The 4,721-nt window shown below is 40.4% G+C and overlaps 1 pseudogene; it reads right to left on the reverse strand.

Moving 5' to 3' along the window:
- Window positions 1-1,379: 1,379 nt before the first annotated feature.
- LOC131235622 (S-adenosyl-L-methionine:benzoic acid/salicylic acid carboxyl methyltransferase 3-like) lies at window positions 1,380-3,770 on the reverse strand (annotated as a pseudogene).
- Window positions 3,771-4,721: the final 951 nt, after the last annotated feature.

Raw genomic sequence — 4,721 nt, forward strand, 5'->3', positions numbered from 1 at the left:
CTCTCTGTGTGTGTGTGTGTGTGTGTGTTTGTGTCAATGCCTTGACGACGAGCACAACACTCTATGCTTGGGGACAGTTACAAGGGTAACTAATCCGAATTTTAAAAAAATAAATAAATTTGTGGAGAGGCTGCTAAGGCATTTGTTTAAGCCTATCAATTCTTGGGGTGTTTGGCAATACCACGAGGATAGTACGGTCAAATAATATATATATATATATATATATATATATAAAGTCCATTTGATTTGATGTGTAATCGGGCTTGAGTCTATCCAAGTCGTTGAGTCCAAGCTGGTGAGACAAATTGTCGAGTCTTGGTGAGTTTGATCCAAGTGATCTCACTTGCCACGGAGTATATTAGGGCCTGTTTGGCCGGACCGATCCCACGGTATTAGGAGGGATGGGATCGCAATGTCCCGGGATATGCATGACAGGCCAAACAGACCCGGTGAACTTGTCCTGGGGTATAAGCAATCCCTTGGATCTTAAAACAATCCACTGACATCACCATAATTACCTTAAAATTGATCCGATCCCTTGGTTGGACGGATTGGAAGGTAAAATCCCGGGACATGCCGGTCGTGCCAAACAGACCCAGTGAACTTGTCCCGGATATAGCAATCCATGGATCTTAAACCAATCCACTGACACCGCCATCATTACCTTAAAATCCATCCCATCCCTCCTAATCGCATGGGATTCGCCCGGCCAAACAGGCCCTTAGTGACTTGGCTCGAAATCCTGCAAGTTGACTCAGTGGAGTTTCGAGGCCAGTCACCAAATTTCAGCACTGTAGTTCCGCCTAAAGTTTTGCCCCAACTACAGCACAAAGTTATACATTCTAACCAGGTATCTCTCGTAAGACTATAAACCAAGGGACTTGGAAAGAGTCTTAATGCATAATCTAAACATAACAACAATATTTTTTATTTATTTATTTATTTATTTATTTTTATTATTATTTTAATATCTTATCATAAAACCAAGGGAACTTGGAAAGAGTCTCAATGCATAATCTAAACATAACAACAATATATAGATACGGAATGCTTCTTTATTTGGAAGGTACATTTTACATTCTTACTCTTTAAAAGCAAAATGCCAAAGTACACTTGGAAGAGGCTTGCACATCTGGGTCGGATGCATTAACTAACTCTGAGACTTTTTGGGTGGCACCAATGTCAAAGCCAAATGGCTGGACTAGCCAACCCCACTTCTTCATTACAAATACAAACATTTCTACAACACATTGCCCATAGAACGCCATGTGTGCCGGCCAGATGTGAAACTTTGAGCATTGCGTCTGAAAGCACACATACATGGTGCTTTTTATTAGGCTCATTAGGAATTACAAGATACAGGCAAGTCATGTCCATGTTCATACTTGTAAATCCTCATCCCCTTTTCTTGCCATCGAAATGGTCACGTTAGTTAACTTGATTTCCTCATGCTGCATCTGCTCTGAGATAATTTCACTTAATCTTTTGAACAAGTCATCCATGATGGCCTCTCCGAAATGGGTTGCAATTAGAGGTTCGGCTACGGCTCTGATATGCTGTCCTACCTTTTGCGCCCTCACAGACGGATTGGATGGAGAACCTTGGTGACCTTCATTTACAATATCCCACTTCACTTGGGAAACTTGGAGTCGATGGACAATGAAGGATCCTTCCATTTGAATAAGTTCCTTTAGCTCCTGTGGTGAGGGTGTATATTGTGGCAAATTGAATGTATCCACTTTCTCCTCTTCAATGAGACCCTGCATCAAATGTTGCATTAGCCAATGATATCAGCTAATAGCATAGTTCAACCAAAAAAAAAAAAAAAAGGAGACTCTTTGTCTAGCTGGGTCGTGTTGACTTAATATTTAATACTTAAATTAATCAAATGTTTGGTACGAGTCTCTACTAGATTCGACTTGATATTTAATAATTAAATTAATCATGTTTCTAAATGTTTTAACTCTTTGATTCTTTCCCTGAAGGAATCTTGTTTCATTATTTTTTGGCTTCCAGAATGGCCCCACAATGTATTGTACATAGCAATATAGCTGCTCTCATTTGGTAAGGAATTTATTAATTAACCATAGTTCTTAAAAAAAAAAAAAAACCATAGTTCTAAAACTCAGTAACTCAGACTTAGAACTTGGTGAAGTAATAAGGAGAAATAAGTTGGCTACAAGAATAGCCTAGTCACGCAAACAACAGGATTGGGCCTATATATATATATATATATATATATATATATATATATATATATATATATATATATATATAATCGAGAGAGAGAGAGAGAGAGAGAGACCTGGGAGGCCAAGTCATTAAGCGCCTGTGCCAGCAATTCCCAAGTGTGGCAACACTCCTTACTGGAGGGATCTGCACTTTCCCTACCCAAAAGTGTTAGAACCATCCGTCCGCCACCAATCATCTCTTCAGCGCGGAACCTCAGAAACATCAAGAAATCTTTCTGGAATTGCTCCAGATACGCTTTGAAAACGACGGGAGGACTTGTCTTCGCCATTTAGATATTCCCTTTGTTTAATGCAACTCCATTTTCACTCTCAAGTCCTGTAGGAACCTGCCATTACCAAGAACTCCAACTGACGTTAATTGTTCCGTTAAATCAGATCAATTAATTGTTTTCTAATCTAGACCGTCCAAATTGTTGACCTCAATTCCAGTTGAATTTGGCGGTACGTTGGCCATTTTATTTCTCAACTGTCCATTTTAATACCCACCAATTCGGTGGTTATTTTTTCGGGTTATGCTTAATTCAACTCAGCCTATGGTCTGGACGGTTTGGATCTAGTATAAAATGGATGAGATAGCACAACTTAATAAATAGAGAACCATCGCTAATAAATAGCGGGCAAAGATATATGTGCCATCAACAAAGATGCTTACCTTAGATAGCCACATGAGGCTGTAAGAGGAATGAAGGAACTGAAGGCTTTTGTGAGGAAAAAGCCTACCATAGAAAGAACCCGGGACTCCGCTAACGAAACATGGCCCAAATTCATCTCCTTTCTCTTCTTTCGGTTTCTGATGGAATGTTGGCAACGACCTGAAAATGGTATTGAAGTCATTCCCTGGAAGGTCATTCAAGTACACTCGCAACTCTGGTGATGGACGGCCTAAGCGGTTGCACTCTCCAGCAATGGTGTCCATGATATAGGAGATGAGCATCAATGTGTTGGGCCCTGATGAACAACCCAATTCTGCAATTCCCATGCTCTTTGGGAGTTTGTTGCAGTACACATCTAGCAAAGCTTCTTCTATTATGGGTTTTACCATGGATATAACCTTCCTCTACAAAAAGCATTAGATACGTGAATAATTCATTGAGTAGAAAAATAGATGAATGATTAGCAAACAAAAAAAAAAAAAAAAACAAACAAACAAACAAGCCGTGGCAGGGCTAACTCTTGCGAATCCCTGCCCACAAATACCATTTTCACAGTTCATTCAAGTCATCCATCAGGTTGGACCTACTTGGTATATACTACCACCTGAAAATAATTCCCCTGGACATCAAATGGGCCACGTATGGACTTTGAATGTGGACCGCCTATTTTTTTTATTCAGACCGTGCATATGTGGTTCATGATCAGACCCGCCTGATTTTAGGGCTAAGGATTGTGGTATGACTCACTAGATGAACAATACATATATCTAGCGCAAATGGGGAACTGGAAAACCTGAAGAATGGAGTTCTTGGCGTAACTGCCTTCTTCAGTTCCTCCATTCATGCGAAGAACTTCTTCCACGTTCACTCTCTCTCTCTCTCTCTCTCTCTCTCTCTCTCTCTCTCTCTCTCTCTCTCTCTCTCTCTCTCTCTCTCTCTCACGAATTCCTTGGATGGGGTATTTCTCACTCTTATATAAGCCTCTCTCTCCGACGATTTCCGTGGATCGGGTGTTTCTCTTATATAAGCATCCAACCCATCGTGCCTTTCGTCATCGTGCCTCTTTATGATGTATAATATCTATGTATTGCCTACAGTTTTAGACTATTTTGCCTGTGCAATTATTTTTAAAGAGAGTCGTCGGCCTTAAAATTAAAAAACACGTAAGAGAAAAATAAGTGCGTGTGGGGCATTTTAAATATATGAGCACAAACTATGGCCATTTTTATCATTTTCGAAAGGGACGTGGCTTGGGTGCTACCTCGCCGGGACCTAGCTAGAGACGGACGGTGGGCTCTGTGGGGTCCACCATCATGTATGTTTTATCCACACTGTCTGTCCATTTTAACGGATCATGTTAGGGCATGAGCTAAAAAAAGAGAGACAGATTAAAGGCTCAAGTGGACCACATCAGAAGAAGCAGTGAGAATTAGAAGCTTACTGTTGAAAACTTCTTCAGATCACTGGAGTTTTAGATCAAGCTAATATTATTGTTTTTGCCGTTGAAAAGTTTAGAAATTTTGCACCAAGCTAATTATACTTATGGTTTCCATTCACCGAGGTCTATACTACCTTGTTAACAGGTTGGATGGAAAATAAACGTTACAGTGGGCCTATGAAGTTTTCAATAAGTGGGAGTTCAATCCCCACTGCTTCATCTGGTGTGGTCCTCCTAACCCTTCCAATTGCCTCCTTTTTGGGCTCATGTCCTACAACAATTTATCAAAATAGATGAACAGTGTGGATAAAACATATACATCAAGGTAGCCCCACCGAGCCCTTAACAGGACCATCCATATCTAACTAGTTCCTCGCT

Source organism: Magnolia sinica, chromosome 19 (assembly GCF_029962835.1).
Source record: "Magnolia sinica isolate HGM2019 chromosome 19, MsV1, whole genome shotgun sequence".
NCBI classification, from domain to species: Eukaryota; Viridiplantae; Streptophyta; class Magnoliopsida; order Magnoliales; family Magnoliaceae; genus Magnolia; species Magnolia sinica.